The following is a 25,980-nucleotide window of genomic DNA, read 5'->3' on the forward strand; positions in this document are numbered from 1 at the left end:
TGATTTTTTTAATCGCGGTGTTTCTTTTATTCCTCGTTTCTTTTCCGTGCATTTGCTTTATTTATTTATTTTTGCTTGTTGCATTTAAATGCACATTTGATTTGTTGCCACATTATTATGTGTTAATGTATTTTTTAACATGTTTATCAACAAAAAGTGCGTTATTATAATTAATTATATAGCTGTGAAATATATACAAGAATTCCCAGCAAAAACAAAACGTTTTTATAACAATTTTCTATTACAATACATAATATCTTAAGCCACTTTGCTTACCAAGTAAATGTATCTCCATTTAAGCATTGTCAGATATTCACTAGAAAACAAGACAAAAACAGTAAGTAAGATATTAATTTACTTTTTTCTTTCAAACATAAATTTACAGACGGCTGGAAATTTTTAATAAAATAACTAGCCATACCTATTCGGGTCTGCTCCCGTTTGCTGTGATGACGGGGGACTTAGTCCAAAGCACATTTTGAGGAATACTTACACATTTTACTTCTTATTTCTTTGAAATTAATTATGCATACACTATGGATTAAAAATGTCCCGACTGCGAACCTGATAAAACCCAGGTAAAAAGCAAATACAAATAAACCATTTTGATTTAGCAAAAGTTTACAAATAAATGCACTCCTTGCACACAACAAGCACGTCTAGTTACCATTCATATTTTGCGTGATTTAAGTTTCGTCGCATACATTTTGGAAGGCACACGATAAAAACAAAATAAGGCTTTTAATGTATGCCGACCTCATTCTCCGTTGAGGGCTTATCAATCATAATAAACGCTGTTAACTCTTCTCATTGAATGGTCTAAATCCAATGCTGGTAAAGAAATCAAATGTGCATTTAAACGCAACAAGCAAGCCGTAAAGCAATGGATGCAGGCAAACAAACGAGGAATAGCACATACACCACGATTAGATCATCGGGTCGCATACTTTGGAATTAATAAGAAATAATTATTCAGTCTAAAGAAATAAGAAGTAAAATGTCTAAGTATTTCTCCAAATGTGCACACTCATTACAATAAACGGGAGCAGACACGAATAGTTATGTATGTCTCGTTATTTTATTTAAAATTGATAAGCTGTCTAACATATGATATATTTTGATAATACGAAATGCTAAAAAAATAATATAACACCAATCGACAATATCTGTTATTGTTATTTTTACAAGTAAATTCATGTGTAGGAGAAAACAAAGCAGCTGTCAGTCCATACTATATTGAGTGGCCATCGTAGTGGTGCAACCTGAACGATGTTTTCCCTACTTCCGGTCAAAGCCGCCATTTTGTGAAATAGGCATATAGGTGACGCTGGAGCACGCGGCCATTGTCTCTGTTCAACAAAACAAGTATATATATACACATACGCATATTTTTCCTCAATCAATCACCGAATACAAGGTGCAATTCGATGCCAACTGACCCTTCTCTCTAGTTTCATGTTTGTAAGGAAAATTAAGGGGGAAATTACGATAGCATTTCAGCCAAACATTCATTCGTGCCACGCTGCTTTTCTTTGAACGAAAAAAAACCCTCTGCTCCCCCTACACAATTTCTTCTCCTGTTATTTTATGCTTAAAACAAGCAAATAAATCTGACTACAGGGTAAGAAAAAATTCGTGAACTTTTCCCATAAACACTTAATTCAAGAAAAATTGTCCCACCCCACTGGCCATTTTTTATCCACAATACACATTCGATGTCTGCAGGCACCATTGTCTTTGTTCAACGCAAACAATTCTGTTGCGTTTTTCTTTGAACGAAGTGCTCCGCCTAGATAATTTGACCCATATTCACATGGGTTTGTTTCTCGTTTTTTTTCTTTGAGAACAATCTATATAGCGCCTTCCACAATCGTTTTGGTGTTAGCTTTACGTAAAATAGAAACACAGAAAAGTACTGAGCGATGGAGAGACCACGAACGCGGAACGTATTATGGACCACGGACTGGCAAACAAACTGGCAACCACGCACTAAAGAAGCAAACTCTGATTTTCAACTCACCTTATTTGTCCCCGGAAAGCGCCAGAGTCGATGCACGGAGTGGACGGAACAAGCCTCGCTTCCATAGCCGAAGGTCAAAAATCCATTTAAACGTGTAGTCCCCGGTGTCCACTCGATCTTACCCAAAAAGCCGAGAAGCGATACCGCAATGGCATCCGGAGAAGGCGCTGGCTGTCGGGATGGAGGTTAGCGGGTCAGAGGTCCGGCACTGAAGGTCTGCGTTCATTATTCACCGTGTGCATTTCACTCTATATCCACTTTCTAATGTATAGCACTTGATAAGGATTAACAGTTTAAAAACAGAAATGCAAGACATCAGAAAATACATTTATTTTTTACTTTCATAACATGAGAGGTGTCATACAATAACAAATATGAGCTTTAAAATCACATTCCTAAGTTAAAAATATACATAAAAATAGATATATGGATCATTACACAAATCACTACTCAAAGGACCTATGTTAAATAACTGCTTCAATATTAATTAACAATAACATTTGGCCAAGGCAGTCCTTGTAAATAGACATATAAATAGACAAATAAAATCATGACATATATGCCGTAGAGCCTGAGATAGAGAAAAATAATAAGGAATTCTGCTTTTACTACCATCTCAGAAATATTGCCAGAATTAGAGGTTTTGTCTCAAGACAGGACTTAGAGAAACTTGTTCATGCTTTCATCACCAGCAGGGCCGATTATTGCAATGGTCAATGGATTTAAAAAGTACTGTTTCTTGTTTAAAAACCACTTCATGGCTACAATACATGACAGATATGCTAATCGAATATGAAACCGATTACTCGGATCAATAGGATCAGGTCATTTAGAAAAAACAAGGGTTCACTCAAAACAAGGTGCCTCAGCATTCAGTTATTATCAGCTTTCAGAAGAGATCAGATGTGCTTCAACAGTAGACACTTTTAAATCTAGATTAAAAACACATCAGTTTAACTTTGCATTTACTGAATGATTTAAAACAGTACGAATAAAACAGTACAAAAGAATAAAACAGTATGAACCTTACCTGTTATAAAGGGAATGAAGCTTACGGTATGGTGCTTACCTGCAGAAATAAATAAAGTACAATAAGAACACACAGAACTTCAATTTTCAAAATTATTTTAACATTAAATGATGATTATTTTACTGGTTTACCTGTTTGTGATTACCACAGGATCCCGTCACCTGGCTGCGGTCTTCATTTGGTGAACGGTTCTTCACTCATAATTGACCTATACAAGAAATAGAGAAGAATAATAAGCAATTCTGCTTTTACATGTAGATGTGTGCCCCAAGAACACAGACACACCGGCTCCAAAAAGTTTAAACAGTACACATTTCTGTTATTTTAATGTGGCAAATGTGTCAGCTTTAAAAGAAGCATACATTACCTTTTAAAGAGGAAATACCTTTTGCATGAAATACCTTTACTCCCAGCATAAGCAAGCAATTTTCAAAATGCTTTTAAAAGTAAATAGTGATTATTTTACTTGTTTACCTGTTTGTGATTACCATGGAATCCTGTCACCATCATTTTTAAGCTTGTAAAGCAAATAATGAAATATTGACTTAGTAGGAAAAAATATTTTGGAAGTATCGTGATAAATGATGAAGAAAATATTTTGCAAAGTGATGGTTAGCACACGGTTGATGGTACCTATTAAATTCCATCATATTTTTTTATTCCTACTATGGAAGTCAATGGTGACTATCTGCTGTGGGTTTACCATCATTCCTCAAAATACCTTCTTTTGTGTTACTCAGAAAAAAACTAATCCTCGTGTTGTTGTAAGCCTGTATGCATGAGTAAATGATGACAGAATTATCATCATAAATTGAAATATCCCTTTAAACTGTATTTCCCCCCTTAAACCTAAACTTATTTTCCTACAGCAAGTCATTTAGGTAATCAAGAAAATACTTTACCCGTTGTCTTTGTGAGTTAAACAAATACAGCTACGCTTCCAGGTCTGTCGACGTTGCTGTGGTTTTTCGACAGCTGTAGTATGAAGGGTAGCGAATGAATGAATACATTGCAAAAAATCATTTCTTACTTGTTATTTCGAACTGTTTTAACTATACAAATATCTAGAAAGTCTTAAAATAAGATGCATTTTTTGATGAGCAAAATGCCCTAAGAAAATAAACCTAGCCTTTAGGGAGAAAAAACTCAGAATTTGGGCTTAAAACAAGCAAATAAATCTGCCAAAGGGGTAAGAAACAAATCTAGATATAAACACTTAATTCAAGAAAAATTGTCGTAGCCCATTGGCAGATTTGTTGGCTTGTTTAATGTACATGCATGTACAATATTTCAATTTGTCTTGTATTTATTAGCATTTTGTATTGCCCAACGCTGTCTAGGTTGTTTAACTGTTGTCATTTTCTTATAAAAGCCTTTATAATTTATTAGTTTGGATGATTGCCATTCCCGAGAACCTCTTATATTGGAAGTAAAAGAATCATCTAAGCATTATTTTGTGCTCTTAGACATGTAGCCGTTTGATTGTGGTTCTATTTAATGGCTAGTCTATTCGTTTGGAATGGTCAAACGGCTATTAGATTTTCACTGACAGCCCAAATTAAGCCTTGTTTTAGCCTAGACACTTATTCGCTGTCTATTAAAAGTTATGTAGTCGTTGAATAGCCGCTTTTTTGATGACTAATGTATTCTTGGGCCGTGGTTAGACGTCTCTTGGATTTTACGTAAAACGACAAGCGAATCTATTTTTAACACAAAGGTCAGGGGAGAGCGCGAACGCAGTCCCCCACTATCAGAAATTTTGCAGTCGAGATTCCCACATTTGGGGAATTCGCAAAGGGTCAGCCCAACCGGAGTGCAATGGCTGAGCCTCGCCCTGGGTGAACCACCTTCATGATCATGGTGTCTCCCCTGCCAGGTAAGTATGAGCGACACCCTTTGAGGCCAGACGGCCGCATCTTCCTGTGACCGATCACATCGACGGCGCCCCCGGAGGCCGTCCGACTAACATTTCATTTACTGTGTGTGACCAGGTGGAAAGCGCACGAAGCCACGTCTGAGACCAAACATTCTTCGAGATCTACCCTGTTTTTATTCCGTTTCCAGCCCGGTTGAACCGTGTAGAGTGAAATATGTGAAACAATTTAAATCAAATGAATTTAAATTGCGCATTCAAATATATGGTTTCGTTATTACAAAGTAACTTTACGTGGAATCATGGGCGTAGATTTAGGGTGGGACGCTAGGGACATGTCCCTAGCAATATTCAGGGAAGACTGAATTGTCCCTAGCAATAATTTCGACCAAACAATTAATCTGTATTTATATATAACCACTAATGTCCTTCTTATTCTTGTGTTTTCTATTTTTTACTTATTATATTTTTTTTCAGGAATCATTTAAATGAGATTAGAAATCTTTTGCAATCCCGTTCTGTAAAAATGACGCTCTATGTGGTACACAAACGGTTAACATCTTTCGTTCTCTGCAATGCCCGCCTCCGTAACTCACATCGCTAATATGATTGGCTTTTCATTTCTTTAGTCCCGCCTCTCTAATCACATTGCTAATATGATTGGATTAGCATTTCTTGAGTCCCGCCTCTCTAAATCACATCACTTTATGGGCTTGTCTTTACTCACTACGTGTGATAGGATGGTTTCACTTTGTACAACGCGCCAAAGTTCACTCAAGACGCGCGTGATTATTCGGGCGACAGGTAAGTGAGGAAGAAAGTATTATTATACCCACTGTAACTGTTTCATTCACAAAATACGGAACAAGTTGTGTCACATAATGATTCAAGGAAAGTATTTTCACCAATACACGACAATCCCATGTTAACCTGAGGAGTTGCAAACTTTTGTCAACCTTTTATAAATGGGGTAGCAAGGTTATTTAGGGGGTCCCTAATCCCTGAAACATCCCCAACATGGTAAAAACATGAATTCATGTCATGATTGCTGAATACTTTACATTACTGCACTGTGGTCATTACTTGCACAGATGTAGACATAATGTAAGGTTGCATTTTAAACTTAAAATTATTTTTTTTCACACTGATTAACTGTCTGTTAATGAAAAGAAGATTTAATGTGAACTACAGAAACGTTAATAAACGTTGTTCAGGAAACAGCATGATATACATACCATCTTCAACACTGGGACTTTTTTGGCAAATTTAAAATAAGAATTAAATATTAATTGCATATTCTTCAATGTTATAAAGTAAATATGGTTATATCTTACAATGTGATTTTCTTTTTCTTTTTTTTTGACAAATACTTAAACAGTTTATTAGGCTCTAGGACATAACGAATTGTTTATTATAAATTTGGGATGGCCGGGGGTGGCGAGTCAGATGTTACTGAGTAAAGTGCATACTGAGTTGTCTGTTGTTTGTGTCAAGTAAACGGTGATAAACTGTTTTTGCAATGCAACCATTTTATTTATGTCCCCACCAATGCCAGAATCAAACCTACGCCCTTGCGTGGAATAGAAACAAAGAAATGTACAGAGCAATCAAGAAACAACGAAAGCATAGCAATTTTAGAACGTGGATAAATAAAAACACAGGGCTCAATGACTTACCCGTTGTCGTTGTGAGTTAAACAAGTACAGCTATGCTTCCAGGTCTGTCGACGTTGCTGTGGTTTTTCGACAGCTGTAGTATGAAGGGTAGTGAAAAAAGTTTTCAGGTGTTTTTAACATTCCAATCGGTCTCGTTCGCTTTTGTTGCGCCTTCAGCTGTGTCGAGGATGTTTAATTCGTCCTCGTATCACCTCCGCAAACTTGTAAAGAAATTAATTAAATACATTACAAAAACATTTCTTTATCAGCGTGTTCATTTCCACGCAAGCTTTTCGTTAAACCAATAAAGCCAACGAAATCACAGCAATTTTAAAACACACGGATTAGAAAAAACACCGCCATTCACGCACAAAAGAAGCAAATTCTTTTTTTTATACTTGACTTATTTATCCCCGAGATGGGGAGCGCACCATTCATGGAAACACTGCAATACCATGTTGATGCATGGAGTGGAAGGAGCAAGCTCCGCTTCCATTTCCGAAGGTCAAAAATCCATTTAACATATAGTCCCCGGATAGGAGACGTATCAGACATTAAACTGATAAGAACAGATACTACACTTGATCTTAGCCAAAAGGCCGAGAAGCGATACCGGAATAGACGCAGCCAAAGGGGGAGCCGGCGAAGGCGCTGGCTTTTGGGGTGGAGGCTAGCGGGCATTTAACTCTATACGTTCTCATTGTATAACCCAGAGGTAGAACGTTGAGCTAGCAAATCAGAAGTTCATGTTTTAATGCAGGATCTGATCCACGCTCATGAGAGAGAGAGAGAGAGAGAGAGAGAGAGAGAGAGAGAGAGAGAGAGAGAGAGAGAGAGATAGAGAGAATTTAGAATTTTCAAAAAACCTTTATTACAAATTAAAACATTTTCATAACCTCAAATCAGAAAAAACAAAGAAAAAAATATATATAGTAACGGAAATAACAAAAAAATAAGCCAACATAGGAGCAAAGAACAAATCATCTTCAATAACCAGACACAGAGCTCCTCCATAATACCAAATCAATTCAAAAGAAAGAAGATCATTCATTGCTTTAAAGTATCTAAAACCAATAAGGATTCTAGATTTAACTTATTTTAAAAACTGCTAATGTATCATGGCTTCCGGGTCTGTCAACGTTGCTGTGGTTTTTCGACAGCTGTAATATGAAGGGTAGAGTGAAAAAAAATATTTAAGTGTTTTGAACATCCCAATTTGTTCGTTTACTTAGTATTTTCTTAATGTTTTCGAGTTAAAAAATAATTCTTAAATCGAGATACATTTACTTAATAAGCAAAGTGGCTTAGAATTTAAGTCTTGTTTACTGAAATAAATTCTAAAATGTAATAGGTTAAGGCTTAAAACAAGTAAAAATATCTGCCAGTGGGGTAAGAAAAATAAACCTAAATTGAGTTTATTATTGAATTAAGTTGAAACTAGAATTAAGTTTATTTTTCTTACCCCGCTGGCAGATATTTTTTATTTGTTTTAAATATAAACCTGTTGATTTTTATAATTTATTTCAATTATTACAAAGTATGCGATCTGATTTTTTTAATCGCGGTGTTTCTTTTATTCCTCGTTTCTTTTCCGTGCATTTGCTTTATTTATTTATTTTTGCTTGTTGCATTTAAATGCACATTTGATTTGTTGCCACATTATTATGTGTTAATGTATTTTTTAACATGTTTATCAACAAAAAGTGCGTTATTATAATTAATTATATAGCTGTGAAATATATACAAGAATTCCCAGCAAAAACAAAACGTTTTTATAACAATTTTCTATTACAATACATAATATCTTAAGCCACTTTGCTTACCAAGTAAATGTATCTCCATTTAAGCATTGTCAGATATTCACTAGAAAACAAGACAAAAACAGTAAGTAAGATATTAATTTACTTTTTTCTTTCAAACATAAATTTACAGACGGCTGGAAATTTTTAATAAAATAACTAGCCATACCTATTCGGGTCTGCTCCCGTTTGCTGTGATGACGGGGGACTTAGTCCAAAGCACATTTTGAGGAATACTTACACATTTTACTTCTTATTTCTTTGAAATTAATTATGCATACACTATGGATTAAAAATGTCCCGACTGCGAACCTGATAAAACCCAGGTAAAAAGCAAATACAAATAAACCATTTTGATTTAGCAAAAGTTTACAAATAAATGCACTCCTTGCACACAACAAGCACGTCTAGTTACCATTCATATTTTGCGTGATTTAAGTTTCGTCGCATACATTTTGGAAGGCACACGATAAAAACAAAATAAGGCTTTTAATGTATGCCGACCTCATTCTCCGTTGAGGGCTTATCAATCATAATAAACGCTGTTAACTCTTCTCATTGAATGGTCTAAATCCAATGCTGGTAAAGAAATCAAATGTGCATTTAAACGCAACAAGCAAGCCGTAAAGCAATGGATGCAGGCAAACAAACGAGGAATAGCACATACACCACGATTAGATCATCGGGTCGCATACTTTGGAATTAATAAGAAATAATTATTCAGTCTAAAGAAATAAGAAGTAAAATGTCTAAGTATTTCTCCAAATGTGCACACTCATTACAATAAACGGGAGCAGACACGAATAGTTATGTATGTCTCGTTATTTTATTTAAAATTGATAAGCTGTCTAACATATGATATATTTTGATAATACGAAATGCTAAAAAAATAATATAACACCAATCGACAATATCTGTTATTGTTATTTTTACAAGTAAATTCATGTGTAGGAGAAAACAAAGCAGCTGTCAGTCCATACTATATTGAGTGGCCATCGTAGTGGTGCAACCTGAACGATGTTTTCCCTACTTCCGGTCAAAGCCGCCATTTTGTGAAATAGGCATATAGGTGACGCTGGAGCACGCGGCCATTGTCTCTGTTCAACAAAACAAGTATATATATACACATACGCATATTTTTCCTCAATCAATCACCGAATACAAGGTGCAATTCGATGCCAACTGACCCTTCTCTCTGGTTTCATGTTTGTAAGGAAAATTAAGGGGGAAATTACGATAGCATTTCAGCCAAACATTCATTCGTGCCACGCTGCTTTTCTTTGAACGAAAAAAAACCCTCTGCTCCCCCTACACAATTTCTTCTCCTGTTATTTTATGCTTAAAACAAGCAAATAAATCTGACTACAGGGTAAGAAAAAATTCGTGAACTTTTCCCATAAACACTTAATTCAAGAAAAATTGTCCCACCCCACTGGCCATTTTTTATCCACAATACACATTCGATGGCTGCAGGCACCATTGTCTTTGTTCAACGCAAACAATTCTGTTGCGTTTTTCTTTGAACGAAGTGCTCCGCCTAGATAATTTGACCCATATTCACATGGGTTTGTTTCTCGTTTTTTTTCTTTGAGAACAATCTATATAGCGCCTTCCACAATCGTTTTGGTGTTAGCTTTACGTAAAATAGAAACACAGAAAAGTACTGAGCGATGGAGAGACCACGAACGCGGAACGTATTATGGACCACGGACTGGCAAACAAACTGGCAACCACGCACTAAAGAAGCAAACTCTGATTTTAAACTCACCTTATTTGTCCCCGGAAAGCGCCAGAGTCGATGCACGGAGTGGACGGAACAAGCCTCGCTTCCATAGCCGAAGGTCAAAAATCCATTTAAACGTGTAGTCCCCGGTGTCCACTCGATCTTACCCAAAAAGCCGAGAAGCGATACCGCAATGGCATCCGGAGAAGGCGCTGGCTGTCGGGATGGAGGTTAGCGGGTCAGAGGTCCGGCACTGAAGGTCTGCGTTCATTATTCACCGTGTGCATTTCACTCTATATCCACTTTCTAATGTATAGCACTTGATAAGGATTAACAGTTTAAAAACAGAAATGCAAGACATCAGAAAATACATTTATTTTTTACTTTCATAACATGAGAGGTGTCATACAATAACAAATATGAGCTTTAAAATCACATTCCTAAGTTAAAAATATACATAAAAATAGATATATGGATCATTACACAAATCACTACTCAAAGGACCTATGTTAAATAACTGCTTCAATATTAATTAACAATAACATTTGGCCAAGGCAGTCCTTGTAAATAGACATATAAATAGACAAATAAAATCATGACATATATGCCGTAGAGCCTGAGATAGAGAAAAATAATAAGGAATTCTGCTTTTACTACCATCTCAGAAATATTGCCAGAATTAGAGGTTTTGTCTCAAGACAGGACTTAGAGAAACTTGTTCATGCTTTCATCACCAGCAGGGCCGATTATTGCAATGGTCAATGGATTTAAAAAGTACTGTTTCTTGTTTAAAAACCACTTCATGGCTACAATACATGACAGATATGCTAATCGAATATGAAACCGATTACTCGGATCAATAGGATCAGGTCATTTAGAAAAAACAAGGGTTCACTCAAAACAAGGTGCCTCAGCATTCAGTTATTATCAGCTTTCAGAAGAGATCAGATGTGCTTCAACAGTAGACACTTTTAAATCTAGATTAAAAACACATCAGTTTAACTTTGCATTTACTGAATGATTTAAAACAGTACGAATAAAACAGTACAAAAGAATAAAACAGTATGAACCTTACCTGTTATAAAGGGAATGAAGCTTACGGTATGGTGCTTACCTGCAGAAATAAATAAAGTACAATAAGAACACACAGAACTTCAATTTTCAAAATTATTTTAACATTAAATGATGATTATTTTACTGGTTTACCTGTTTGTGATTACCACAGGATCCCGTCACCTGGCTGCGGTCTTCATTTGGTGAACGGTTCTTCACTCATAATTGACCTATACAAGAAATAGAGAAGAATAATAAGCAATTCTGCTTTTACATGTAGATGTGTGCCCCAAGAACACAGACACACCGGCTCCAAAAAGTTTAAACAGTACACATTTCTGTTATTTTAATGTGGCAAATGTGTCAGCTTTAAAAGAAGCATACATTACCTTTTAAAGAGGAAATACCTTTTGCATGAAATACCTTTACTCCCAGCATAAGCAAGCAATTTTCAAAATGCTTTTAAAAGTAAATAGTGATTATTTTACTTGTTTACCTGTTTGTGATTACCATGGAATCCTGTCACCATCATTTTTAAGCTTGTAAAGCAAATAATGAAATATTGACTTAGTAGGAAAAAATATTTTGGAAGTATCGTGATAAATGATGAAGAAAATATTTTGCAAAGTGATGGTTAGCACACGGTTGATGGTACCTATTAAATTCCATCATATTTTTTTATTCCTACTATGGAAGTCAATGGTGACTATCTGCTGTGGGTTTACCATCATTCCTCAAAATACCTTCTTTTGTGTTACTCAGAAAAAAACTAATCCTCGTGTTGTTGTAAGCCTGTATGCATGAGTAAATGATGACAGAATTATCATCATAAATTGAAATATCCCTTTAAACTGTATTTCCCCCCTTAAACCTAAACTTATTTTCCTACAGCAAGTCATTTAGGTAATCAAGAAAATACTTTACCCGTTGTCTTTGTGAGTTAAACAAATACAGCTACGCTTCCAGGTCTGTCGACGTTGCTGTGGTTTTTCGACAGCTGTAGTATGAAGGGTAGCGAATGAATGAATACATTGCAAAAAATAATTTCTTACTTGTTATTTCGAACTGTTTTAACTATACAAATATCTAGAAAGTCTTAAAATAAGATGCATTTTTTGATGAGCAAAATGCCCTAAGAAAATAAACCTAGCCTTTAGGGAGAAAAAACTCAGAATTTGGGCTTAAAACAAGCAAATAAATCTGCCAAAGGGGTAAGAAACAAATCTAGATATAAACACTTAATTCAAGAAAAATTGTCGTAGCCCATTGGCAGATTTGTTGGCTTGTTTAATGTACATGCATGTACAATATTTCAATTTGTCTTGTATTTATTAGCATTTTGTATTGCCCAACGCTGTCTAGGTTGTTTAACTGTTGTCATTTTCTTATAAAAGCCTTTATAATTTATTAGTTTGGATGATTGCCATTCCCGAGAACCTCTTATATTGGAAGTAAAAGAATCATCTAAGCATTATTTTGTGCTCTTAGACATGTAGCCGTTTGATTGTGGTTCTATTTAATGGCTAGTCTATTCGTTTGGAATGGTCAAACGGCTATTAGATTTTCACTGACAGCCCAAATTAAGCCTTGTTTTAGCCTAGACACTTATTCGCTGTCTATTAAAAGTTATGTAGTCGTTGAATAGCCGCTTTTTTGATGACTAATGTATTCTTGGGCCGTGGTTAGACGTCTCTTGGATTTTACGTAAAACGACAAGCGAATCTATTTTTAACACAAAGGTCAGGGGAGAGCGCGAACGCAGTCCCCCACTATCAGAAATTTTGCAGTCGAGATTCCCACATTTGGGGAATTCGCAAAGGGTCAGCCCAACCGGAGTGCAATGGCTGAGCCTCGCCCTGGGTGAACCACCTTCATGATCATGGTGTCTCCCCTGCCAGGTAAGTATGAGCGACACCCTTTGAGGCCAGACGGCCGCATCTTCCTGTGACCGATCACATCGACGGCGCCCCCGGAGGCCGTCCGACTAACATTTCATTTACTGTGTGTGACCAGGTGGAAAGCGCACGAAGCCACGTCTGAGACCAAACATTCTTCGAGATCTACCCTGTTTTTATTCCGTTTCCAGCCCGGTTGAACCGTGTAGAGTGAAATATGTGAAACAATTTAAATCAAATGGATTTAAATTGCGCATTCAAATATATGGTTTCGTTATTACAAAGTAACTTTACGTGGAATAGAAACAAAAAAATGTACAGAGCAATCAAGAAACAACGAAAGCATAGCAATTTTAGAACGTGGATAAATAAAAACACAGGGCTCAATGACTTACCCGTTGTCGTTGTGAGTTAAACAAGTACAGCTATGCTTCCAGGTCTGTCGACGTTGCTGTGGTTTTTCGACAGCTGTAGTATGAAGGGTAGTGAAAAAAGTTTTCAGGTGTTTTTAACATTCCAATCGGTCTCGTTCGCTTTTGTTGCGCCTTCAGCTGTGTCGAGGATGTTTAATTCGTCCTCGTATCACCTCCGCAAACTTGTAAAGAAATTAATTAAATACATTACAAAAACATTTCTTTATCAGCGTGTTCATTTCCACGCAAGCTTTTCGTTAAACCAATAAAGCCAACGAAATCACAGCAATTTTAAAACACACGGATTAGAAAAAACACCGTCATTCACGCACAAAAGAAGCAAATTCTTTTTTTTATACTTGACTTATTTATCCCCGAGATGGGGAGCGCACCATTCATGGAAACACTGCAATACCATGTTGATGCATGGAGTGGAAGGAGCAAGCTCCGCTTCCATTTCCGAAGGTCAAAAATCCATTTAACATATAGTCCCCGGATAGGAGACGTATCAGACATTAAACTGATAAGAACAGATTTTTTTTCTTTCGAAAATTTTTTATTGTCATCACATCTTTTTTCAAAAACAAACATGGCTTTAAAGAAACACTCACATTCACAGTCACAGTCATTTATATCAATAAAATATCTTTAAAACGTCAGACAATAAATAACATTTAAGACTTTTTTAAAGAGATGGGACTATTAAAATCTTTTCTGGGTGTTAAAAGGGTAAAAAGCCAATGAGTTTAAGAATAAAACAATGCATGAAATAAAGTTTTTAACAATTGTAAAACAACAACCTAAATTTTTTTTTTAAAAAGTCCTTTATTGTCCAGGGCCGGGGTGAGCCCTTACCAACGTGGCCCTCACCCCACTCTACAGAACAAACTTTTTTTTATTTTTTTCTTGGTGCCCAGCGGAGATCCCCACCCTCCGGCCCGCTGGCCCGCTGTTCCCGTAGCCGGTGGTGGTCTGGGTGCATCTACGGGCAGCCAGGCACGGTGGCAAGCTGGGACCTCCCTGTGTGGCCCCGGCCCCTTCGTCCGAATGATTATGTCCGGTGCCCCTGCAACACCGTTCTGACCATCCGCTCGCGTGCGTGGAGGGGCACCGTAACACGTTTCCCCACCAGCAGGTTCCTGGTGGTCCAGATGGTGTCCTTAATGGCATTTAGGGTGAGCCAGAGCGAGGTGAACTCTTGTGCTGACAACACCCTCAGGCCCCGACCCACCCCCAGGACTGCGAGCTTGTAGTCCATCTGGACCCCACCTGCTGGCAGGCACGGGAAAAACAGGGGACCGGTTCTGGCCCACAGGTCCCTCGCATTACCGCACTCCCAGAGCAGATGTCGAACAGTCTCCGGTAGATTACACCCAGTCTGTGGACAGACTGGGTTCTTGGCCATACCCCGGGAGTGCATTACCGCCCTGACTGGGAGGATCTCATGGGCCACCAACCACGCCAAATCTTTGTGTCTGTTCTGAAGAGCGGGGTGGGCAGTGTTCCTCCATACTTGTTTGGCCTCCTCTAAAGTGAGGCCTGGAACTGGGCTCACTGACTCCCGGTCCTGTACAAGAGAGACAAGAGATTTGTGATTTGTTAAAATATTTACATCTTGAGTCTCTAAAATGTATTTCTTTAAAAATGTCTTGATAAAACTGTACTGTTGGGGCAAATTAAAAGATACTGGAGTTTTTAAATCAACTGGTAAAACTTTTAAGAATCTCAGGTAGGACCCCATCCAATATCTGACCATAGCTGTCGTCTTGTTCTCGTTGGATGGGGTCACTGCATAACTAATGTGCAGGGCAGTAAATCGGCTTGTTAAAAACAGTCGTGGGTCTGGGAGGCCTATCCCACCATTTTCTGGTCTTTTCTTTACGACCTCTCTCTTTAGACGTTCCCATTTGGACCCCCACAGGAAATAAAACACGGCCCTCTCCAGGTCTGTAAAAAATTGTTTAGTAGGACTAAAAACAGAACATACAAGTAAAAGCAATGGTAAAATTACAGCTTTAAAAATCAGCACTTTTCCATGTAATGTCAACTGTCTTTGTCCCCAAAACCCCAGTCTTTTCCTAACTTTCCCTAACAAGTCAGTCCAGTTTCCCCGTCCACCACCCTCCTTGTCAAATTTAACTCCTAAAATTTTAAGGTCTGTTTCTTTAAAATCCACATCCAGTCCTCCTGTGTCAATGTTCCCCCACGGCCCGAAGAGCAGGGCCTCAGACTTACTTCTGTTAAGTTTAGCGCCTGAGGCCCGACCGTACCAGTCAGTCAAGTCCATTGCTCTTCGTAAAGATAAAACATCAGTTGTTAAAAGGGTTACGTCATCCATATATAAAACACAGGTCGCTGTCAGTCCACCAGTCCCAGGCACGTCTAGTCCTTTAATCCATTTATCCCTTCTCAAGATCTGTGCCAGTGGTTCCATACATGCCACATACAGGAGGGGAGATAAAGGACACCCCTGACGGACGCCGCTGCATATATTTACAGCTTGGGAAAGATGCCCGTTAACTAGAATTCTGCTGACTAAGCCGTTGTACAGCAATCCCACCCAAGCTATGAATCTCCCTGGGAAACCCATTTTTTCCAGTACCTGAAACAGGTACTTGTGCGAGACCCGGTCGAATGCTTTTTCAAAATCTAAATTTAGGACTGCTAGCCGAATGTTTCTGTCTCTCGCAAAACAGATGGCATCTCTAATCAGCACTAGACTGTCCGTGATCTTTCTCCCAGGCACAGCACATGCTTGATCCGGGTGGATTATGTCCTCTAAAACAGTAGACATTCGTGTTGCTAAAATTTTACTAAAAAGTTTAATGTCAAAATTTAAAAGTGTGATTGGTCGCCACGTCTTAAGGTCAGTCTTGTCTCCTTTCTTATGTAAAAGTGAAACTATCCCTATTCTGAAGCTGTCAGGAAGTTTGTCTAGAGTCTCAAATTCCTTAAAAACAGTCAATAAATCATGTGCTAAAATATCCCAAAACGTCACATAAAACTCCAGGGGGAGTCCATCCATTCCTGGGGACTTCCCTCGTTTAAAACCTTTAAGAGCAGTATGTAATTCTAAAATGGTTAAATCTTGAGATAAAAACACATTTTCACAACTTACCTTTTTTTCCACAAACTCTAAAACTTCCTTTATTGTCTCGTTTTCTACTTCTTTATTGCAATATAAACTTTCATAGAATTCTGTCACTCCATTTAAAATTTCTTTTGTTGTATGCACTTCCCTCCCATCTGTTTTAAGTGATGTTATTGCTTTAGCCTTTGTAACAATCTTCTTAAAAAAATATCTGGTGCATTTTTCCCCTTCCTCAATATCTCTTTCTCTACTTCTTAAAATTACTCCTTTGCTTTGAGTTTCACTTAAGGCTGACATTTCCTCTTTAACATCTTTAATTTCTTGACTAAAATCCAATCCTTCATTTAAAAGATTAAAATACCTCTGCAGTCTTTTTTGCAGCCCCATCATGCGTCTTTTCTCCCTGTCTTTTTTCATCTTTCCTATTTTTCTAAAAAATTGCCTTGTCCTGTGTTTTACCATCTCCCACCATTGTGCACGTGAATCATAAAAGTCTTGGAGGGTCTGCCATTGGCTAAACTGCTCCCTGTATTGTCTAGCTACCTCGTCATCCTCGAGAAGGGAACAGTTCAGCTTCCACAGCCCTCCCCCTACCGTCACACCAGTGGGCAGTGAAAGGGTGCAAGACAGCATCATGTGATCAGAAAAGAAAAGGGGGGTCAATGTAGCATCGGTTGGCGGGCAGTCTCTTGTAAAAACATAGTCGATTCGAGAGGCTTTAGTGCCATCACCACTGAACCAGGTGAAGCCCTCCTCTCTCTGATGCATTAGTTTAAAACAGTCGACTAACTTAAAATCTCTCACTAAACCCTGCAATAAAACCGATGTTTTATCTACCTTAAAATCTTCCCCTACCCTCTTCCTATCCTTTTGGCTTAAAACACAATTAAAATCCCCTGCCACCACCAGGGGAGCCCTACCTAGCATGTGAGGCTGCAAAACCTCTAAAAGTTCATGCCTTTCATTTTTATCTGTAAAACCATACACGTTGAGAATCTTAAAATCCCTGTCTAAAAAAGTCAGATTTGTTAAAATGGCCCGTCCGTCCCTCACCACCGTGCTGCCCTTCACCAAGATATTAGGATTATTTATTAAAATTGCAACACCATCTGATTTATTAAAATTTGATCCGCTCCACAGTGAGGGTCCTGGGGTCCATAGTTCCTCCCACCTTCTATAATTAGTTAAAAAGGGCAGAGAACACTCTTGCAATAAAAACACATCTGACTTAAAAGACTTTAAAAGGGATAAAACACTCTGTGCTCGGATGTTAGTCCTCACACTTCTCACATTGATTGTAGAGACAGTGAGGGCCATGAGCAGTAAGGTTTTAAAAAGCATGAACTTTAAAAGAGAAACATTATCCAAATAAAACTACAGGTAATTTAAAATCATAAAATTTCTTGGGAAACTTGCTCTTCCTTTATCCCCACGGTATTGGAGACAGGAGAGCAGACAATTTGTTCCAGAGGAACCACAGAGACACTCTCTTGTGGCTCCTTGGGCGATGATGTTCTTAGCCTAATTTGAAGAAAAGAGACCTCATTGGGGGATTCTTGGGGCCACACACGATCCAGATCTTCCAAAGAGGAACTATTTGGTTGCTGTGTGGCCCGAAGCTTTTTCTCCTCTGTCTTGGACAAAGGAGATCCCGCAGGCCTTTTCTGCACTTGAGCACTTGGGAGTGAACAATCGGTTTTACTCCCACTAGAATCAGTACTCACCTCAGGCACAGTGATCATGCTGGAAACTGTTTCATCACTTTCATTGTCTTTCTCTTCCTCCCCAAGTTCCTTTAAAACATTTGACTCCGCCCCTGGGGCCACCCCACATCCTCCATCTTGCCCAATCCCTGAAGCTGGCTGGGATTTTGAATTTCCAGCCAAAACCTCAGGGACCGCCTCCTCCTCCCTTTGTTCTTGTGTTTGTTGGCCATGTGGGGCGGCCATCTTGGGTGCCTTAAGCTTGTTGGCAAAGCTTTTTGGGCAATCTCTGTAGAGATGGTTTGAATCTCCACAAAGATTGCACCTCCTGCCATTGGTACATTCTTCAAAAGTATGACCAGTTTCTCTGCACTTCCCACATATTAATTCCTGGCATGCTTCAGCGAGATGCCCCATACTTCCACACTTCCTACACAGTTTGGGCATCCCCTGATAGTGAATGTAGCCCCTGTTTTCTCCCAGCACAATCATTGAAGGCAGATGTCTCAGGCCTAGGTAGCCCCCAGCGTCCTCCCATTGTTTGATGGGAATTCGCCAGGAGCAGTTCCAAATGCCATCCTCATCAAGCACTTTGATAGGCGGGCCACGAACAGTGCAAAATCTACCCAGCCAAACACAAATGTCTTCTCCAGTCACTGTTTCATTAAACATCCTGACAATCACAGTTTTAAGTGTGTTATCAGAAAGCCTTTCCACAGTAAACATAGAAAACTGGGCCTTTACAACCTCAAATCTTTGCCAGAAATCAATAAGCAATGAAGCACTATTAAAACTCAAATCAAAGCCTTTGTTAAAAGGCAACGTCATCAAACAATTAATATCTGTAGCTTTGAAGTTGAGGGCTTTTTGGACAAACTTCCTGGAGAAGTCAAGACGTGACATCCCCAGGAGCTTACCCTCAACTTCTTTAAATATAAACCGCACGCTGTGGTGCCTCCGCACGCCGGCACGAGCAGCCGACATGTTGGAGGCACCAACAGCTTAAAATATACTAAAACACACTAAAACCAATAAACAATTTAAAATTTCAAACTTACCTTAAAACGATCGTTGCACAAATACAGAGTCTTCTTTAAAACCTGAAAAATAAATAAGTAAAAGCAAAAGCAAGCGAAAAAAGCAAGCAAAAGCAAAAGCAATATATACCTCTTCACAGATATGTGGTTTAAGCTATAGGTAAGCAAAAACCCAGAAACCTGCAATGAGGCGATCACTCCCCCTTGTGGCCAGACACTTGATCTTAGCCAAAAGGCCGAGAAGCGATACCGGAATAGACGCAGCCAAAGGGGGAGCCGGCGAAGGCGCTGGCTTTTGGGGTGGAGGCTAGCGGGCATTTAACTCTATACGTTCTCATTGTATAACCCAGAGGTAGAACGTTGAGCTAGCAAATCAGAAGTTCATGTTTTAATGCAGGATCTGATCCACGCTCATGAGAGAGAGAGAGAGAGAGAGAGAGAGAGATAGAGAGAATTTAGAATTTTCAAAAAACCTTTATTACAAATTAAAACATTTTCATAACCTCAAATCAGAAAAAACAAAGAAAAAAATATATATAGTAACGGAAATAACAAAAAAATAAGCCAACATAGGAGCAAAGAACAAATCATCTTCAATAACCAGACACAGAGCTCCTCCATAATACCAAATCAATTCAAAAGAAAGAAGATCATTCATTGCTTTAAAGTATCTAAAACCAATAAGGATTCTAGATTTAACTTATTTTAAAAACTGCTAATGTATCATGGCTTCCGGGTCTGTCAAGGTTGCTGTGGTTTTTCGACAGCTGTAATATGAAGGGTAGAGTGAAAAAAAATATTTAAGTGTTTTGAACATCCCAATTTGTTCGTTTACTTAGTATTTTCTTAATGTTTTCGAGTTAAAAAATAATTCTTAAATCGAGATACATTTACTTAATAAGCAAAGTGGCTTAGAATTTAAGTCTTGTTTACTGAAATAAATTCTAAAATGTAATAGGTTAAGGCTTAAAACAAGTAAAAATATCTGCCAGTGGGGTAAGAAAAATAAACCTAAATTGAGTTTATTATTGAATTAAGTTGAAACTAGAATTAAGTTTATTTTTCTTACCCCGCTGGCAGATATTTTTTATTTGTTTTAAATATAAACCTGTTGATTTTTATAATTTATTTCAATTATTACAAAGTATGCGATCTGATTTTTTTAATCGCGGTGTTTCTTTTATTCCTCGTTTCTTTTCCGTGCATTTGCTTTATTTATTTATTTTTGCTTGTTGCATTTAAATGCACATTTGATTTGTTGCCACATTATTATGTGTTAATGTATTTTTTAACATGTTTATCAACAAAAAGTGCGTTATTATAATTAATTATATAGCTGTGAAATATATACAAGAATTCCCAGCAAAAACAAAACGTTTTTATAACAATTTTCTATTACAATACATAATATCTTAAGCCACTTTGCTTACCAAGTAAATGTATCTCCATTTAAGCATTGTCAGATATTCACTAGAAAACAAGACAAAAACAGTAAGTAAGATATTAATTTACTTTTTTCTTTCAAACATAAATTTACAGACGGCTGGAAATTTTTAATAAAATAACTAGCCATACCTATTCGGGTCTGCTCCCGTTCGCTGTGATGACGGGGGACTTAGTCCAAAGCACATTTTGAGGAATACTTACACATTTTACTTTTTATTTCTTTGAAATTAATTATGCATACACTATGGATTAAAAATGTCCCGACTGCGAACCTGATAAAACCCAGGTAAAAAGCAAATACAAATAAACCATTTTGATTTAGCAAAAGTTTACAAATAAATGCACTCCTTGCACACAACAAGCACGTCTAGTTACCATTCATATTTTGCGTGATTTAAGTTTCGTCGCATACATTTTGGAAGGCACACGATAAAAACAAAATAAGGCTTTTAATGTATGCCGACCTCATTCTCCGTTGAGGGCTTATCAATCATAATAAACGCTGTTAACTCTTCTCATTGAATGGTCTAAATCCAATGCTGGTAAAGAAATCAAATGTGCATTTAAACGCAACAAGCAAGCCGTAAAGCAATGGATGCAGGCAAACAAACGAGGAATAGCACATACACCACGATTAGATCATCGGGTCGCATACTTTGGAATTAATAAGAAATAATTATTCAGTCTAAAGAAATAAGAAGTAAAATGTCTAAGTATTTCTCCAAATGTGCACACTCATTACAATAAACGGGAGCAGACACGAATAGTTATGTATGTCTCGTTATTTTATTTAAAATTGATAAGCTGTCTAACATATGATATATTTTGATAATACGAAATGCTAAAAAAATAATATAACACCAATCGACAATATCTGTTATTGTTATTTTTACAAGTAAATTCATGTGTAGGAGAAAACAAAGCAGCTGTCAGTCCATACTATATTGAGTGGCCATCGTAGTGGTGCAACCTGAACGATGTTTTCCCTACTTCCGGTCAAAGCCGCCATTTTGTGAAATAGGCATATAGGTGACGCTGGAGCACGCGGCCATTGTCTCTGTTCAACAAAACAAGTATATATATACACATACGCATATTTTTCCTCAATCAATCACCGAATACAAGGTGCAATTCGATGCCAACTGACCCTTCTCTCTAGTTTCATGTTTGTAAGGAAAATTAAGGGGGAAATTACGATAGCATTTCAGCCAAACATTCATTCGTGCCACGCTGCTTTTCTTTGAACGAAAAAAAACCCTCTGCTCCCCCTACACAATTTCTTCTCCTGTTATTTTATGCTTAAAACAAGCAAATAAATCTGACTACAGGGTAAGAAAAAATTTGTGAACTTTTCCCATAAACACTTAATTCAAGAAAAATTGTCCCACCCCACTGGCCATTTTTTATCCACAATACACATTCGATGGCTGCAGGCACCATTGTCTTTGTTCAACGCAAACAATTCTGTTGCGTTTTTCTTTGAACGAAGTGCTCCGCCTAGATAATTTGACCCATATTCACATGGGTTTGTTTCTCGTTTTTTTTCTTTGAGAACAATCTATATAGCGCCTTCCACAATCGTTTTGGTGTTAGCTTTACATAAAATAGAAACACAGAAAAGTACTGAGCGATGGAGAGACCACGAACGCGGAACGTATTATGGACCACGGACTGGCAAACAAACTGGCAACCACGCACTAAAGAAGCAAACTCTGATTTTAAACTCACCTTATTTGTCCCCGGAAAGCGCCAGAGTCGATGCACGGAGTGGACGGAACAAGCCTCGCTTCCATAGCCGAAGGTCAAAAATCCATTTAAACGTGTAGTCCCCGGTGTCCACTCGATCTTACCCAAAAAGCCGAGAAGCGATACCGCAATGGCATCCGGAGAAGGCGCTGGCTGTCGGGATGGAGGTTAGCGGGTCAGAGGTCCGGCACTGAAGGTCTGCGTTCATTATTCACCGTGTGCATTTCACTCTATATCCACTTTCTAATGTATAGCACTTGATAAGGATTAACAGTTTAAGTAGCCCATTGGCAGATTTGTTGGCTTGTTTAATGTACATGCATGTACAATATTTCAATTTGTCTTGTATTTATTAGCATTTTGTATTGCCCAACGCTGTCTAGGTTGTTTAACTGTTGTCATTTTCTTATAAAAGCCTTTATAATTTATTAGTTTGGATGATTGCCATTCCCGAGAACCTCTTATATTGGAAGTAAAAGAATCATCTAAGCATTATTTTGTGCTCTTAGACATGTAGCCGTTTGATTGTGGTTCTATTTAATGGCTAGTCTATTCGTTTGGAATGGTCAAACGGCTATTAGATTTTCACTGACAGCCCAAATTAAGCCTTGTTTTAGCCTAGACACTTATTCGCTGTCTATTAAAAGTTATGTAGTCGTTGAATAGCCGCTTTTTTGATGACTAATGTATTCTTGGGCCGTGGTTAGACGTCTCTTGGATTTTACGTAAAACGACAAGCGAATCTATTTTTAACACAAAGGTCAGGGGAGAGCGCGAACGCAGTCCCCCACTATCAGAAATTTTGCAGTCGAGATTCCCACATTTGGGGAATTCGCAAAGGGTCAGCCCAACCGGAGTGCAATGGCTGAGCCTCGCCCTGGGTGAACCACCTTCATGATCATGGTGTCTCCCCTGCCAGGTAAGTATGAGCGACACCCTTTGAGGCCAGACGGCCGCATCTTCCTGTGACCGATCACATCGACGGCGCCCCCGGAGGCCGTCCGACTAACATTTCATTTACTGTGTGTGACCAGGTGGAAAGCGCACGAAGCCACGTCTGAGACCAAACATTCTTCGAGATCTACCCTGTTTTTATTCCGTTTCCAGCCCGGTTGAACCGTGTAGAGTGAAATATGTGAAACAATTTAAATCAAATGGATTTAAATTGCGCATTCAAATATATGGTTTCGTTATTACAAAGTAACTTTACGTGGAATAGAAACAAAAAAAAATGTACAGAGCAATCAAGAAACAACGAAAGCATAGCAATTTTAGAACGTGGATAAATAAAAACACAGGGCTCAATGACTTACCCGTTGTCGTTGTGAGTTAAACAAGTACAGCTATGCTTCCAGGTCTGTCGACGTTGCTGTGGTTTTTCGACAGCTGTAGTATGAAGGGTAGTGAAAAAAGTTTTCAGGTGTTTTTAACATTCCAATCGGTCTCGTTCGCTTTTGTTGCGCCTTCAGCTGTGTCGAGGATGTTTAATTCGTCCTCGTATCACCTCCGCAAACTTGTAAAGAAATTAATTAAATACATTACAAAAACATTTCTTTATCAGCGTGTTCATTTCCACGCAAGCTTTTCGTTAAACCAATAAAGCCAACGAAATCACAGCAATTTTAAAACACACGGATTAGAAAAAACACCGCCATTCACGCAAAAAAGAAGCAAATTCTTTTTTTTATACTTGACTTATTTATCCCCGAGATGGGGAGCGCACCATTCATGGAAACACTGCAATACCATGTTGATGCATGGAGTGGAAGGAGCAAGCTCCGCTTCCATTTCCGAAGGTCAAAAATCCATTTAACATATAGTCCCCGGATAGGAGACGTATCAGACATTAAACTGATAAGAACAGATACTACACTTGATCTTAGCCAAAAGGCCGAGAAGCGATACCGGAATAGACGCAGCCAAAGGGGGAGCCGGCGAAGGCGCTGGCTTTTGGGGTGGAGGCTAGCGGGCATTTAACTCTATACGTTCTCATTGTATAACCCAGAGGTAGAACGTTGAGCTAGCAAATCAGAAGTTCATGTTTTAATGCAGGATCTGATCCACGCTCATGAGAGAGAGAGAGAGAGAGAGATAGAGAGAATTTAGAATTTTCAAAAAACCTTTATTACAAATTAAAACATTTTCATAACCTCAAATCAGAAAAAACAAAGAAAAAAATATATATAGTAACGGAAATAACAAAAAAATAAGCCAACATAGGAGCAAAGAACAAATCATCTTCAATAACCAGACACAGAGCTCCTCCATAATACCAAATCAATTCAAAAGAAAGAAGATCATTCATTGCTTTAAAGTATCTAAAACCAATAAGGATTCTAGATTTAACTTATTTTAAAAACTGCTAATGTATCATGGCTTCCGGGTCTGTCAACGTTGCTGTGGTTTTTCGACAGCTGTAATATGAAGGGTAGAGTGAAAAAAAATATTTAAGTGTTTTGAACATCCCAATTTGTTCGTTTACTTAGTATTTTCTTAATGTTTTCGAGTTAAAAAATAATTCTTAAATCGAGATACATTTACTTAATAAGCAAAGTGGCTTAGAATTTAAGTCTTGTTTACTGAAATAAATTCTAAAATGTAATAGGTTAAGGCTTAAAACAAGTAAAAATATCTGCCAGTGGGGTAAGAAAAATAAACCTAAATTGAGTTTATTATTGAATTAAGTTGAAACTAGAATTAAGTTTATTTTTCTTACCCCGCTGGCAGATATTTTTTATTTGTTTTAAATATAAACCTGTTGATTTTTATAATTTATTTCAATTATTACAAAGTATGCGATCTGATTTTTTTAATCGCGGTGTTTCTTTTATTCCTCGTTTCTTTTCCGTGCATTTGCTTTATTTATTTATTTTTGCTTGTTGCATTTAAATGCACATTTGATTTGTTGCCACATTATTATGTGTTAATGTATTTTTTAACATGTTTATCAACAAAAAGTGCGTTATTATAATTAATTATATAGCTGTGAAATATATACAAGAATTCCCAGCAAAAACAAAACGTTTTTATAACAATTTTCTATTACAATACATAATATCTTAAGCCACTTTGCTTACCAAGTAAATGTATCTCCATTTAAGCATTGTCAGATATTCACTAGAAAACAAGACAAAAACAGTAAGTAAGATATTAATTTACTTTTTTCTTTCAAACATAAATTTACAGACGGCTGGAAATTTTTAATAAAATAACTAGCCATACCTATTCGGGTCTGCTCCCGTTTGCTGTGATGACGGGGGACTTAGTCCAAAGCACATTTTGAGGAATACTTACACATTTTACTTCTTATTTCTTTGAAATTAATTATGCATACACTATGGATTAAAAATGTCCCGACTGCGAACCTGATAAAACCCAGGTAAAAAGCAAATACAAATAAACCATTTTGATTTAGCAAAAGTTTACAAATAAATGCACTCCTTGCACACAACAAGCACGTCTAGTTACCATTCATATTTTGCGTGATTTAAGTTTC

The 25,980-nt window shown here is 37.6% G+C and overlaps 5 non-coding genes and 1 pseudogene across 5 annotated transcripts; all 6 read right to left on the reverse strand.

Moving 5' to 3' along the window:
* Positions 1–4,769: 4,769 nt before the first annotated feature.
* On the reverse strand, positions 4,770–4,934 carry LOC135753504 (U1 spliceosomal RNA). The gene has a single exon (XR_010533677.1). It is a non-coding gene; the product is annotated as a U1 spliceosomal RNA (small nuclear RNA).
* Positions 4,935–6,998: 2,064 nt separating this feature from the next.
* Positions 6,999–7,189, reverse strand: LOC135753450 (U2 spliceosomal RNA). The gene has a single exon (XR_010533638.1). It is a non-coding gene; the product is annotated as a U2 spliceosomal RNA (small nuclear RNA).
* Positions 7,190–12,894: 5,705 nt separating this feature from the next.
* Positions 12,895–13,059, reverse strand: LOC135753505 (U1 spliceosomal RNA). Its single transcript, XR_010533678.1, has one exon. It is a non-coding gene; the product is annotated as a U1 spliceosomal RNA (small nuclear RNA).
* Positions 13,060–13,842: 783 nt separating this feature from the next.
* On the reverse strand, positions 13,843–14,018 carry LOC135753494 (U2 spliceosomal RNA; annotated as a pseudogene).
* A 9,228-nt stretch (positions 14,019–23,246) lies between these two features.
* On the reverse strand, positions 23,247–23,411 carry LOC135765161 (U1 spliceosomal RNA). The gene has a single exon (XR_010540496.1). It is a non-coding gene; the product is annotated as a U1 spliceosomal RNA (small nuclear RNA).
* A 785-nt stretch (positions 23,412–24,196) lies between these two features.
* LOC135765124 (U2 spliceosomal RNA) lies at positions 24,197–24,387 on the reverse strand. Its single transcript, XR_010540465.2, has one exon. It is a non-coding gene; the product is annotated as a U2 spliceosomal RNA (small nuclear RNA).
* Positions 24,388–25,980: the final 1,593 nt, after the last annotated feature.

Source organism: Paramisgurnus dabryanus, chromosome 9 (assembly GCF_030506205.2).
Source record: "Paramisgurnus dabryanus chromosome 9, PD_genome_1.1, whole genome shotgun sequence".
NCBI lineage: Eukaryota > Metazoa > Chordata > Actinopteri > Cypriniformes > Cobitidae > Paramisgurnus > Paramisgurnus dabryanus.